Source organism: Peromyscus leucopus, chromosome X (assembly GCF_004664715.2).
Source record: "Peromyscus leucopus breed LL Stock chromosome X, UCI_PerLeu_2.1, whole genome shotgun sequence".
Taxonomy (NCBI): domain Eukaryota; kingdom Metazoa; phylum Chordata; class Mammalia; order Rodentia; family Cricetidae; genus Peromyscus; species Peromyscus leucopus.
Window position 1 is genome coordinate 49,403,268 of NC_051083.1, and position 15,961 is coordinate 49,419,228.

A 15,961-nucleotide genomic window follows, 5' to 3' on the forward strand; every position below is an offset into this window, starting at 1 on the left:
ATAATTATACTTGAATTGCCATGTTTTGCTAGGATTCATGACAAATTTCTAACCCTACTAAGAAAATATAATTTTTTTTTTTTTTGGTTTTTCAAGACAGGGTTTCTCTGTGTAGCTTTGTGCCTTTCCTGGAACTCGCTTTGGAGACCAGGCTGGCCTCGAACTCACAGAGATCCGCCTGCCTCTGCCTCCCGAGTGCTGGGATTAAAGGCATGTGCCACCACCGCCCGGCTGAAAATATAATTTAAATACACTAGTCTCATTACACATGATGGCATCTACAGTTTGTAAAGCTCTCTCTCTCTCTCTCTCTCTGTGTGTGTGTGTGTGTGTGTGTGTGTGTGTAACGTCTATCCTCTGTCCTGTCTCAGAAAAAGAGAAAAGACAAAGAGGATATGAAGACAGACAATGATGGCAACTGGAGCTTTAGGGTTCATTGTAACACAATTGCACTAAAGATAATACTAAGGAGATCTTTGGAACTTCACAAAATTAAAAATCAATGTACTTGGGAGATACAGGCTTTCATACTGTTCCTGTTTTTCCTAAGCATAAATGTGAGTAGTTTATTAAATGTTCTTTTTTCTTACGTTCACACAACCTTATTACACTAGCTCATCACAATCAGATGTGTAGTTCTGGGACTCTAGCCTTATCTTTATACATTTCACATTGTATATCTGACTCATTAGGGAAGCTAGGGTATTGGCTTTGGTCTAATCATGCTGCATTTGGTCCTACTTACAACTTGTGTGTGTGTGTGTGTGTGTGTGTGTGTGTGTGTGTGTGTGTGCATGTTAAGTCTCTCCCTTATTTGGAATGTTAGAACACATCCATACCTATATTAGTTCATTCAAAGTCTAACATGAAGTCTGTCTCCTTTAGTAAGTTTCCCCTAATTACTATCTATGAATTCTGGCCTTTTTCTAAATTTCCACTCTATTTGATATCACTCTTAGAAGTATACATGGAAAACTGCCTTGAATTTCTGTTATATATGGTTCTGTTTCTTAGCCACATCTTCGACTGAACCATTCATCTTTGGACTCAGATATCTACTATTGTTCATTTTTGTACCTCTTGCTTCTGAATAGTGAATTAACTTAAATGACTATGTTGGTAGCTGACTGGGGTGGCACACACCTGGAATTGCAGCACTCAGAAAACTGAGGCAGATGGTCCCCTTGTTTAAATTCAGCATGAGCTACACAGTAACACTCTGTCTCAAAATAATAATAGTAATTAAAAAACTATAGTTGGGGCGAAAGGAAAGGAAAAGATGAAAGGAGGGGAACAGAGTAGGCCAGTAATTTCCTCTTCTGACACTTGTAAGCAAAAAACTATTACTCATCTTCTCTCCTTTATTTTACAATTTTCTTTTATTACTTTCCTACATTAAAAGCTTTAGTCTCAACTTACAACACAGCACGTTTTGGGGAACATAAATCTAAAACTGATTTGCAATTCGAAAGTATTTAAGCATTATTATGCAATTATTTACTGACATACTACTACATGTCCTGCATGATTCTGGTGACGAGAAATATGGGACTGACAGGCACCTGCTCCTGGAGCTAAACTAAACCGTTCAGTCGTTGAGAAGAGCACACCCACTGACATGAGCAACTTCCTCCCAGACTGTGATTTAAGGGCCCTGTAGGAAAATCCCAAGAAGGAAGAGCAGCAGTCCAAACTCCCCAGAGAGCCCCTGAATGAATTTAGCCTGCACACTGTGGAGCTGGGTTCCTCTTGAGTACTATTCAGAAGTTTTGTCATGGTGAGAACAATTAGGAGCTGTAACAGGGATATTCAAACACTAAACACTGAGAGCCACCAGATTCATTTTTTATATTCAAATTTTCTCCCTTGGCTACATGAAGCTTTGTTTACACAAACTATTCTAAGCCTTTCTTTTTCCCATTTTTATTGCTGTGTTTTTCTCCCCTGGCTATGTCTCTTTGGAAATAAAGTTCATGGTGAGGCTGTAAACATCAGAGTGTTCCTAGGCAGTGTCATTTCTCCATACAGGAAAATGTTAACAGCTGCCTACTAGTATGTCTGGAGTACATAGCAACATCTCTCCTGAATGAAAATATGATCTTCACAGTCCTCTCTTCACCTCACCATCTAAAATGTAGTCTTCTGAAGGCAGCTTTGAGTGAGAAAAAAAATCTAATATCATACTTTCTGTAAGTGTTACTATTATAGTCCTAAGGAGTGATTATTGCTATTACAATCTTTCCATTTAGCCTATTAGCTAGGGTTCATATTGTATCAAAAAATAAAAAGGCCACAATTAGATACACAATACTAAGTGGGCAGCCTTGAAGTTATGTACATATAAACACTAAGTGCATTCATAAGGTTTTATTTATTATTTATGCACATATGCAACAATAATAATTAAAGAAAAAGATGCCATTACTTTGGGAGGGAGTAAGGAGGAGTCTTTCGACTGGAGGTATAGGAAACAGGAGGTGTTGGAAGGAAGAAAGAAAAGGGGAATAAATTTTATATTGTGTTTTAATTACAATTTAAAAATTAACATGTTTATGTGACTATGTATACAGAGGTCTCTGTGTAGTCACTTGAATATATAAATACACATAATACAGATAGATAATTCAAAGATGATAGATAAATAGATCTATGAACTGCTAGTCTCTCGGTTAGTAGCTATGTTATTGTAGGCCAGCAAGCTCCATACATATTACTCTTTACTTTCTCAAAATTACTCCATTGCTGCATATATAAGAGAGTGTACCTATTAGTGGAGACATTTAAAAAGAGACTCTTATCTCTAAAGAATAATGAGTGACTAAAATACATTTAGAAAAGGGTCCTTAGTAGAATCTCTTGGAAGCAAGCAAGCAGCGTGCAATATAGAGACAAAGCCAGCTGTCCTAAAGTCCAGAGAGTGAAATGTTTGCAGAAGTCATTTCAGGGTCACTTTTTGACAAAAAGGGAAGAATTCTATACAGGAGCAATTCTCTGCATGAGAAGAGATATACAACTACTGGGGAAAGAAATGTTCAGAAAAAGCAAGGAGACTCACCAGTGACCTATTTTTTTCCCAACCCTTCCCTTGTATGATGCCCACAGACATCAAATAAAGCCAAGAGTAGCACAATGTACATAAATATAAGATTTCAGTCCATATAGTACACGTGGGGCAGTAGGAAAGTGATCACAAGTCACTAAAGTGAGCTACAGTCTAAAGTACTACGTCTAGTAACATTAACCCCCCAAAGAACTTGACTATCTTTACTATCTACTAAGACGACAATATGGTATGTCAGGGAATATTGCAATATAAATAAAATACTCTTCTGTGGACTTAACACCTTATCAAGGAATCAGAAACATAAATGATAAGTGGGCCAACAAACTGAAAGATCTCGGAAACTCCGTTTCATTTCACTGGCTCACAATTTCCTTGTGTAAAACAATATAATGGAGCATCTTTTACTCATCAACTTTGCACAATTCCATTAGATTCTCATGACTCTCCCCTAGTTACCTCTGGTTATATTGAAATGAATTATTTTTTGTGGTAGCAATACAATCTTTTTTAAAGTTATTATTTTGTGATGCATACATAATGATTTTATGATAACCTTTGAAGCATAAATTTGAAAGTCAGTCTGAAAATGGTGGAAACTTCAGGAGGTTATACACTCCAAAGCCCATGTACCCCGCAAACTTAACTCTGTAGATGCAAGACCCACAGTAACAGCTTACTGTTCCTTTTCAATGTTACATAAACATGGTTCATGTGCAGATGCAAGGTTAAGCATTTTGACTCTGAATACATGAAAATTTAACTTAATGCAGTCTAGAATTTATATTCTACACTAAACTTTGTACATGGATAAACAATGTATTCTGAAGGTATTTATTCACTCAGTTGTACACACCCCAATGCATGTACAATTTTTTATTGTTATTATACACGTTCTTTAGCAAGTGACACTGAATGGTAAACTGATTAAATGACTTTTGACATTTTACTAAATTAATTTTTATGTCATTTTATTTTATGTCTCTGGAACTTTTGGCAGGATGTATGTCTGTGCATCATGTGCCTGCCTAGTGCCTGGAGAAGGCATCAGATCCCTTAGAATTGGAGTTACAGTTAAGCACTGCTGTGTGGGTGCTGGAAACTGAACCCAGGGTCTCTGGAAGAGCAGCCAGTGCTCTTAACTCTAGCCCCAATTACCATTTAATTTCATTTAAATTAATATATTAGTCCATGATTAGCAGTATGCTAACAAAATGATTGTTGCATGTAAATATTGGTTAACCTTAACCATGCCAGGAGAATATTTTCAGTTTTTCAGTGAATTCACACACCACACACTATATCCTGACTTAGTATTTCACTCTCAAATTTAGGTAGGAATAACATTGTTCATTTAATGTTATTTATTGCAATATGTGTGAGTGTGTGTGTGCATGTGTGTGTGTACATGCAGTTAACTACAACAAACCTTTTGAATATCTTGCCATGAAAAAAAATGATCCTTTTAATGTTATAATATGAAAAAAAATAGAAGTAAAATACTAAAGTGCTTTGCTTCCTCCTTTTGCTTTATCCACAGCTCACTGCTTGGCAATTTCAGATTATGTGATTGGAAGGCAATACTAAGCCATTCAGTCATCCCTTTTCTGTAGCTACAAGCCTTAGGAATCTTAGGCTTTTGGCACTTGAATAGTGTTTCTGCACAGCAGAACCAAGTAAGCATGCCAACTGAGGATTTGTCATTGTGAGCCAATGGCCAGGGTAAGCAGCAAGGGGTATGTCCATTGAGCCATGTGGTTGGCCTGTAATGGTATGCTATACACATTGTAAGACACTCCAGGGTGGCATTCTCTGGGTGAAAATTAAAAGCATATTTGTAAGGTGATTAACTGAATTTGTCAAAATAAACAAGCCTATTTACATTTCTATGATATTCCTTTGCAAACCTGCTAGATCATAACTGAAATATTTCCATGACACAGATATATATTTTAAATATGGGATAGCAAAGAAATACTTGCTATTTATAGGCATCAACGAAGTAAGATAAATATACATGACAAGATTTATCCAAAATAAAGAAATATTGAGGATCTTTAACATAAAAAGCAAAAAAAAAAAAAAAAAAACCTGGAACTGAGAGGAGGTTCTATTTTAACACAAGTGTTATTTAAGTTCATGAACACTAATTTGTATTTTACAGGATTTTTACAGTTTCCATTTCTGTCTTAACCAAAACAAAAAAAAACTTACTTCTTAACCTATTTAGTCATCCACATAAACCAGATACTGAAACTCAGGTAATGAGCAATGTCTTCTTCATATGTGTGAATATGTTTATGTTAAAATGCAAGCATTAAAGAAATGCAGCTTTAGCAGTGACACATGGGGGATTGCTTCCCCCTAAAGAACGTTAGTAATTATTGCAACTAGAAAATTACAAACAGTACTGGTGCCTTTCCTTTCTCATTTCCTCTATTACTCTGGGTACTCAAGCCCATATACTTTGGTAAATAAAATGATCCTTGAGAGTGGCTTTGTGGTTAGTTGACCCAAATCAAGTGGTAGCATCAAGTTTGTTTGTAAGCATTTGTTTGTGTAGTCCTCTTGCCAGAAACAGATCCTATGTACTCAGGGGCATTAACTGGGAGAAAATTATCTCCTTAAAGTATCCACACAAAATTTTTTGAATTTGATGCAAATGCAATTATGTTTTAAATACTTAAGACAACTATATTCCCTTATGAGTATCCCTGAAAAACAAAACTGAATGGTGAGTAAGATCTTGTCTCAAAAGCTTTTCATTTACCTATGTTGTTTAATCGCAGAATGATATTACCTATCAGATGATAGTAATAGATACTAGAAAATATCTATAAAGGTTTATAATTAGGACACTAAAAAGATATTCTGAAAAATTCATAAGATAGGGGAATCCTAATATTTGCATATGTTTTTAATGTAGAGCATATTGGTAAGCACTTAGACACACACTGTCTCCTTTATTCAGAGCAATATGCAATTACTCGATTTTTTATGGCTCTCTGGAAGTCTTGCAGGTCAAATGTAGTGTCAGAGGGTACAAGTGTCCTAACTAACAGAGCCTGAAATACAAGTCAGGAAAAATGAGTCAACCCAGTCTCCTACAAGTGGATTCTTTTCTCTTTGAGATTCCTGATATGACTAATGAAAATTGGGCTGGAATTTAATAAGAAAAATGCTGACATGACCTTATCTATATCTGCTCAAATAGTAAAATTATAATTATGCTTCATAACTTCAGTATTACCAGAAAACCTGCTATATTTAAATCTTAATAATCAATACTTCTTTAGTTGTTACAAATTATAAAGTAACCCTCCTTATGAAAACATGAGATTTCTCAACTGTCAAGATCATGTTCATTTTAATACTAAGTATATACAAAACATTTCAGTAAATACACAAGAATCTAAAAAATTTCAAAATATAAATATTCTTTCTCAAATTTCAGTTTCAGAAAATGCTTTACTTATCAGTCTGTTTAAAATAACATTGATGTGTTCAAATATACTGCAATAAAAATGTCATTTATATTTTCTCCATTTGTGGGAATATTATGATTACTTCTTTGCTAGATCTCCCAATTTTACTGAAGTAATTTATTAGGAAAGAAATCAGTAGCTGACATATTCATATCATAAATGGTAGTTGTTTTTTACCCAAAATTTTCTAATATATGTACATGATTTTAGCTTCAAAAGAAGCAATAAAATACATGACCTTAGCTTAAAAGGCAATAAAATAGAAAAAGACACATTATATGTTACACCACTCACTGGTTGCATGTTTAAATGCTTTCCTATTAAGCAAAACTATTTATTATTGATTTGCAGGACACTTAATATCAATGCTATGAAGTGCCTTCATTACATAATCTTCCTAAAGAAAGTAACAGGTTACAAGTAGCCATTAAAATGTCTGAAACTATCTGTCCTGATGTGAGTATATGTAGTCTTTAGGCAAATAGATAGCAATTACACGTATGTACTGATTTCACACTCTGTCTTTTGAAACAGACTTCTTTCCCGTCTATATTTATTTCCATCGTTTATTAGGATTAGAAAATCTCAAGAAGATTCCCTGTTGGGCAACATATGTGTGGTGTAAGCCAGAAAACAACTGAGGAAGTCATTTATACAATGTGAAAATTGAGGATATAGGAAAAAATATCATTGCAGGCTGTATTTCTGCACGTAGCTGGAGACTACCAGCCTGGAAGCAGCTGTAGTGTTACCCTGACCCCTGAAGGAAGGAATCAGGAGTTAACTTCACATTCAATTTCCTACACAATATGAACACCAAACCTCCAAATTCACTGGCACAATATATCAATGTTTGGGCATGTTCTGCAGAAATAAGAAAGTCACCTCAAATATCAGACCTCAAAATTTCATTCCACAATCCCACCACCTGATTTGAGGTGAGGAAATCTTTTCAAAGTTACTTAGGGAGTCTCTGCATCCTACCCCTGACTTCACCAAAATGAAATGCAGGAAATCAAACAAAACCAGAAAGAATCATCTCAGCACTCAGCCAGAAAGTCTTTTAGCCATCTTTGCAAAATAAATGCAAAGGAAAATTAGAACTAGAACTACTAGATAAGACTCAAATGGCCAGGGATAGAATATCAACAGCTTTCATGTTTGTGTGTGTGTGTGTGTGTGTGTGTGTGTGTGTGTGTGTGTGTGTGTGTATGTGTGTGATCTACTTGTGAGGGGTAAATCCTGAAACAGTGGAAGGCCTAAGAAGCTGATATGCATCTGCTTCAAAAAAAAAAGAAAGAAAGAAAGAAAGAAGAAAAGAAGAAAGAAAGAAAAAAGAGAAAGAAAAAAGAAAAATCACAGCTCCAAATAAAGCATGAAGGAAAATGACATTTTCTTCTGCAGTGTTCCCTCCTCTGTACAGTGATCACAGTGCATTTATCTCATCTCATGGTAAAAGTCTCCAATGACTGCAACATGTCTTTTAAGGCATTCATTAACTAAAACTTGAAAATAGATTGCTCTTGATTTCTAGGATTTGTGTTAACAATGAATTCGAAATCATCTTGGGTTGTTGTTTTTTTTTAATTTAACATGGTGTTGCTACCTTTAAAATTTTTTACTTCTCTATTTCCCTGAGGGTTAAAATGGCCCAGAACGAGGTTGTCATGGCAAAGATAAAGGTAAGAAGCACTCATTTCTGACACACTGTGGAAGCAATCATCATTTTTTATGAGGGAACCACCAGACTGAAATTTGCATCAAGCTCTACCAGGAAAAATGCAAGAGGGGACACTAAATGATCCTTCCCTTCAGTCTACCTCAGTCATTTCAGTGGATTTAACTTTCCACTCAGTTGAGGTCATATATTTCAACCATAGGGAAAAGAACTATGACCTTGGCTGGAATCATCAGCCCCAAAGACTCAATGGGGCACTTGTGAAACATTGCAGACACATTTTGACTCTCCACGGGTGTGGCTAAAATTGCTCCCATCCAGCCCTAAAGCTTACATGATCTTCTAGCCCTCAGAAACTCACTGTGAGAAAACTCATGTTAAATTCGCCGCAGAGATCAAGGTTTACAGGACCCTTGGAGCTAATCTCTGTCTGCCCTCCTCCTCTGTTAGCTGTTACAAGCCTTCAAAAGTTAACAGGGTGATGGAGGCTCTCTCTATACAATCATTCCATCTCACTATCGTTGACTGAAGCTCACTGATGTAATGAAGTTACATAATCACCGATTATGCACGACTTCCATCCATCTTCCTACATATCCACATATCTTCTCCCCTCCCCTTCAGATCAATCTACCAGGTAAGATTTATAACACATGCAAATGCTCCATTCTCTCATCGTAGGTACTGAATATGGGACTTTAGCATTGCAGTACAGTGCACTGAACCACGTCATCAATATCGATTTTTTTTATCCCATTTCCCAGGCAGAATATGTATGCTTAAGAATCCTGAGTGCTGTAGTCTCTAACTTTTTAGTAAAAGGGTAAAATAACAGATAGAACACATCTTCAACTTAAGGTTGAGAGAAGTGTGTAATTGACTGCATTTCCCAAGCTAGCTGCATTGCAATAAAAGGATCATCTCCACTTCCAGACCTTTGACTCCCCTGCACGTGGGTTGTAGCTTCAGCTATTTAGGGTATTGGGTAAATAATTCAATTATTGGGCAATCAAACTTAGGAAAGAATGTACGTTGGTGATATTTAAGATAATATTGCTCTATTATTCTCTATTTTACTCATCATTTCAGTCTTTTCTTTTTTCCCCTGAATGATAATCCACTAGAATAAATAGAAAAGTAGTCCACAGCACTTAATTATCTCCAATAACCAGAACCTGGAGAACAATTAACAATGATTATCACCTTAAAGTTTAGGAACTTGACAAGTGGGATATCCCTGGTCCCATTGCGGCTGGGAAATGCAGCAGAATGCTGCACTGAGTTGAAAACATGTTTCTTTTAAAGAATAAAGAGTAGCGCATTTCATTTGAAATGGGCTCTTCAGTAAGTGCTCCTTTTACCGATGCTATCCCTCCAGAATGCAGGAACCACAAATATTGCATCCAAACAAAGAGTGTCTATCCAGAATTAATCCAAGACTCCCTTCCACACCGAAATAATTGGGGAGTAATTCTTTGATTTATTTCCAGTTATACTCAGAATACACACACACACACACACACACACACACACACACACACACACACACACACACACACCCAACTGCAGTTATTCCATTCAGTGCCAATAACGGCCACATCACAGCCATCAATGCGATGCAGCAATCATCCAAGTCACCCATTCCCATTACAGACGCCCAAGTTTGCTCACGCCACTGATGGGTCTACATATAAAAATGACCTTACCCACAACAGTCTTCCAAATTATTCTCCTCTGGATATCAGTCGGTAAGGTAATTGCTGGTCATCACAATGCGTATTCAGAAAAATCCACGTTTTACTCCTGTGTTCTTTTTCTTGTTTTGGCTAGCAATTAATATTGTGAACAAGATACCCATTCACAAATGCCAAGTTCACCATAAAAGCAGATAATTCCATACAGATCTTTCCTACAAGACTGTCTCCAGTTAGTTCTCAAAGTGCCCGATTGTTTAGTGACGATACAATCCAGGTGCAGAGCACGGAAGGGGAAAAAATACTAGGACGAAAAAAAGAATAGGCAGAATAAAAAATGAGAGACTGAAGGAGGAGAGATCAGAAAAAGAGGAGAAAAATTTTAAATGTGTGGTTTTTTGTTCTTTTGTTTTTTGTTTTTGGTTTTTTTTTTTTTTTTAAAGAAGGAAAACGGACGATAAGTGAAGAAGTCTGTGAGCTCTATGACAAGAATCGGAGTCTTGCTTGCAAATCTTCTGGATACATGTAGCCTTTCAAATCTTCCTGGTCCCCAAGTAAAATTTCCAGATCCGGGATGCAGCCATAAGAAAGAATCCTATGTGTATTTCACAAGTATCCCGCAATAACAGATCCGACGGGGTTTTCCTTGTACAGTACTGCTATGTGAAAGCACACAACCCCTGCTGTTTGGGAAGGTGTCTCCTGGGTCCTAGCTCTCTTCAGCAGACCCCAAAAATGATTTTTCAAAAGAGAGTGGGTGGGGGGAAGCAGCTTTGCGTTTATCTTGAATGATGCTAATCCTGAGCGAAAACGACAAGCAAACCGCGAACAGCACGAGATCTTGATTAATAGCCAGAATCCACTCAAAATATCCCAGAGAAGAAGGAGCGAAAACAAGAAAGAGAAACTGCAATGCATAAATGATTCCAGTGTTTCTACAAGATCGGTTCATTTGATTGAATGCATTCTCTGGTTTGCTGCAAGTCATAAAGAGGATAGTATTACTGCCACCCAATGGATATTTTAGTACTAGCCAATCCACAGACAGCCACCGCTTTGCGAGTTTTAGTTTGCAGAAGACCCGAAGAGGAAGAACGGTAGCCTGGGAATCTTTCGGAAAGGACCCTGGAAGGAATAATGGGAATCTGTCCTAAAAGGCAAAAGTGGCCCAGCCAATTGGACGTTTACCCAGGCTTGCATTAGCCACCTTAGAATTGTGATTACATTTTTCTAGGCAGCTGAAAGGTACAGAGAGAAATGCCTAGTCGGACACACTCATAATATCCTCCTTTCGTCTTTTCTCTTTGAAGATTTATTATAGCGCGCGACCTCTCTCTCTCTCTCTCTCTCTCTCTCTCTCTCTCTCTCTCTCTCTCTCTCTCTCTCTCTCTCTCTCTCTCTCTCTCCTATTAAAAAAGTGGGTGGTGTGACATGAAAACACAGCTCAGTGTCTCAGGTGGCGAGGTGATAATCGTTCCTAAAGGGCAGTTTTGCAAAGTGCTCCTCTCTCACTCTCTCTGTATTGGTATGTAAACTGTAAATCCTTCAGGCAGTTACCCTCCCAGCAGGAGCTGCCTCAGTTTGTGGAGGAGCAAAATCTTCCCATAGAGACAGGGTTTGGGAGAAGAATGATTGTGGTGGGCTCCCCTTGTGCGGAGGGGGGCAGGGAAGGGGATAAGGGAGTGGGAAGAGAAACTGGTAGGACGAGATTGAAGAGGATCCTCTTCCCAAGCGGTAAAGATTCCCATACTTCATTAGAGTTCGCTGCATTTTTCTGAAACGGATTTGTGTTGAGGGATGAGGGACAAAAGTAGGTACTTGTAGATAAATAAGGGAGTTACTTATTTTAAAGTTCCTTGCCTTTGTACTTTGAGATGTTATGAAACTCTTAATTCTTTGATTCCCCGACTTTAATGTATGCACTTTTATTCTGTAGATGTTGTGTGAGGCCTGAGAGCCTGAGTCTCTAATAAGCTGGTCCGTGGACTGTAATAATGCTGTCAGATTACATACTGCACTTAGAGTAGCAAGCCCCTGGGGAAGTGAGCGTATTTACACTGCAGCCTCAGCATTAGGTTCTGACAATGGAGTAAACAGGCAAAGAGGAGAGATAGATAAATGCTTTTCTGCCACCATCCCTCTCTCTCCCCACACTTGAGCTATTCCCAACCACCCACTGCAGTGCCAACTCTGAAAACCTTAACTTGCTGAACAAGATTTTCCTCAAGCTTTTTAACTGGAAGACTTCACAAGATACACCAAAGGTAGAAAAGTAAATAGGCAAAGCAACCTTGGACCTTGCGAACTCTGTCTTCATATAATTCAGGAACTGAAGCACAAATTGGAGGTAGATTAAGCACTTGAAAAAATGGGGGTAAATTAATTAGAAGCTAGAATAATAAGTCAGCGCACAGGTGAGGGTGAATGAGGGCAGGGAGACAGAAAGGGAAGGCCAATCTGTATTTTGATGGAATGTCAATTAAATTGAAGTTGTAAACCATAAACCAAGGTGAGGGCAGATGTGCTAAAAGGCTAGTGCATTTTCAAGACTGACATGGTTTTTCTGAAGGGATTTAACCCAGGCTAACCTCTAGTGTGTATGTGGCTCTCTTCTGCCTGTCCCCTCAACATATGCTACAATTTGGAAAAATGTCAAGGCTAGAGTTTGAAAAGAAAATTCTCCCACTCCTTCCTAGTGAATTATCCATTTTTACTATACCTTGTTGCACTGTCATTTTGCTGACCCACTTAAGTGAAGAACTAGTCTTCCAATGTACACTTAGTTGCTTCAAGCAAAGTTTAGACGTACAAGTCTTAGGTTATAGGCTCAGATCTGAGCTAAAATTCTATTCCTAACTTGGCATAATTATCCATAGGAATCACTAATCTTTCTTGACCTCAATTTCTTTCTTTATCTGTAAAATGGTAGTTAAAATGAACCTGTTGCCAAGGTGTGGTTCAGGTATGCATGAGTGAAAAATTCAAATCCTGCATTTGCAATGTTTCTGCAAGTCAGTTTGTTACCCACACAGGGCACAACTTGAAATATTACCTTGACATGGGCTACAGAGAGCATCAGAAAGCCTGGAGAAGTGCTTTAAAGACACAGGTGAATATTGGACCATTCCAAACCTATTGAAAGAGATGATTTTTCAAAGCTTTCTCTTCAGATCAAGAACGGGAAGTGTTTGTTTGAATCTGAGGTGAAGCATTGTCTATTCCTGGATCTTACAGAGCCAACTGTGGGCCTCACTGTTTGTTGCCATGGGATCCTCTTTGTGCGAACTGTCTTGAACTGTGTGGGAACATTTTCCTCTTGCCTCCCTTCAGTTCTCTAACTCTTCTGAAGATATGTGTCAGAACAAAATGTGGCTGCATTATTGCCAATTAAGACGAACAGCAGCTGCAAGGTGCATCTAATTAAGAAATTTAATTACTTCACTGAATTCTCATTTGCAGATGTTTGAAGCATTAAACAATATATTGTGATTTTATTTTAAAATCGGGAAATGGCTGACCTCTCCCCACACTGGGGAAGAAACAAACCCGGGACCCATGATGGGTGTTAAAAAGAAGACTTTAAGCCAGGTATGATAGAACATATCTAAAATTTCACCATTCAGGAAGCTTAGGCAAGAGGACATAAATTCCAAAGTAGCTTGAGCTACACACTGATTTCAAGGCTATTGGGTGACATAGTAAGATATTCCTTTTATAAAATGCTTTGACATGAAAAGTGTGTACTCTGATAAACTGCAAATATGTGATAATATATTCAGAATGGGGTAATAGTATGCATAACTATTAAGTTTCCTATTTTATTTTACCAAAGGAAATCTCAAGACACTGAAAAAGGAGTTCTCTATTTGAGTAGAGTACTCGCACATTATATAGTTCTTAAATGTTCTTGTCTTTGCCAGTAACAGGATAGTTAACAGTAAGTTTGTTGCTGCATTATGGGGATTGTAGGCTATAATGCAAAGCATTATGGGATTTGTAGTAAAAACTGGCTGCAGATTAATCCATGCTTGTAGCTTTTCTCAGTGGAAGAAACTGCTGTTCTATTTTCTGATAATAAGGAAAAGATGATTAAGACACTTTATAACATTAATGAAACAAAGTTCGGTATTAGTCGAATGATGAAATTAGAGTTTAGATACAATAGTATTGTGACTGAGGTGAATACAATAAGATCTATTTTCTCAGCCAAAAAACAAACTGAGTGAGCAGTTTCTTGATATTAATATATTATAGCTGAGGTTACAAAAGCACAATCACATTCATTGTTTAGAGGTAATAAGTGAGAAAATGTTAAGCTTAGTGTCTATGAAAGTAAATAGTAAGGAGTGGAAAAGAATTATATTGCTATCTGAACTATAACGTCCCACTTTTTACACCATACCTCCAAGATGTGTAGAACAGTTTTATTGAGCCCCCTTTAGGTGCCTTATTATATAAAACTACCATGCATATTCAGAGTAGGTCCTCAAAGATAGAAATGTATTTGGATTGACTTATTTCACTCAATTCACATTTAATTAATTATGGTAATTTATAAAGTAAATTATAATTCAGTTCATTTTTGTATGTAGGTGATTCTACATGTATAAACACAGTTTGCAGAGGTTTTCATTTAACTCTGTTGCCATTTTATTTCAAAGTTGAATAAGCATTTTCTGTATGATAGGAATTCACAGTCTAACTTCCCAGTAATGCTGAATGAAATCAACCCCCCTTTTGTTATAAAGACTAAAATACAACTCTTCAAAGCCCGTGAAAGTCACCATTATCATGCTAAGTTACTTAGATGGTACTTTATACCTGAGGTTTCTTCCTTCTCGCCTTTGCTTCTTAAAGAGGCCTCCATGCACAAAAACGTGGCAGGAAAGCAAACTATTATTACAGACGTGAATAAATGCACAATCAAGTCCCCTCCATTTTCAGGCCTTTTGCCAGCAACATTCATTTGAGCCCACCACCACATATTCTTAAATGAGGTACACACAAAGACTTGAACGCTTCAGCAAAATTCCACCATAATGTTAGGAAATAATAAAGAATGCTATGAAAAAAGCAAACAACAACAGGAAAGAAAAATGCCATGGCTGCTTTTTTTTCAGATTTCTAAGTTTTGAATCATAAAAATACACAAATATATATCTTCATGAATGCAGTTTACATTATTGTTCATACTGTGCATATTTCTTTTATGGTCATAAAAATAAAAGCAATGCCCCAAATGAAACACTATGTACATAAGCGATGCAAATGCATCCCCGGTGGAAAGCCGGCTGGCTGCTGGTGGGAGGGTATATTTATACAGTGCCTTTCATTTGGAAGGTTCCCAAAATGATTTGCAAACTGTATATAGAGGAATTGCTCACCATGGAAATTCACCCACTTCCAGGAGAGAATGCAGAAGTCATTCCATGCTGACAACCAGTTTAAATAAAACCACAGAACAGGATTTCAGGTGGGTAAATCACTCAAATGATAATCAATTCTGGAAATACACACTTAATACCCACTATGTACTGGGTACTGCTTGAGATTTGAAGAGTATCTTTTTGGGTATATCTAATCAGGTTTCCTGTTTTCCCAAAGCATACACATAATTGCAATTTGACTGGAACTTCAGAATTAAAAGCTCTATTTCCTGGTAAATTTCTGATCTCTGCAAATAGTTCCACAGAAATAGAATACTTGCTACTTTTGTGTTTATTTATATCTCACTTCATGGTATCCAGGACACATGACCTATGGCAATACTTTCCACTTTAGTCTTAATACACATCAAAAAGAAAGAGAGAGAGAAAAGACTTCTGATAAGATGGTTGAAGCAGATAAAATGGTACTAATACTTCCTAGGTTGAATGATTTGGAAGGTGCTTGGACAGAATTCAACCACTATAGCAGTGGTTCTTAACTTGTGGGTCGTAACCTCATTGGGGGGTTGAGTCACCCTTTTACAGAAGTCACCTAAGACCATCGGAAAACAGATATTTATATTATAATGCATAACAGTAATAAAATTACAGTAATG

The 15,961-nt window shown here is 37.1% G+C and overlaps 1 protein-coding gene across 1 annotated transcript in view; it reads right to left on the bottom strand.

Annotated features, from left to right (window-relative positions):
- Nucleotides 1-10,976, bottom strand: part of Il1rapl1 (interleukin 1 receptor accessory protein like 1) — a 1,261,588-nt gene extending 1,250,612 nt beyond the window's left edge. The window contains exon 1 of the mRNA XM_028885184.1: nt 9,931-10,976. The gene's annotated coding sequence lies outside the window, so the exon portion shown is untranslated. The remainder of the gene's footprint in view (nt 1-9,930) is intronic.
- Between the last annotated feature and the right edge of the window lie 4,985 nt (nt 10,977-15,961).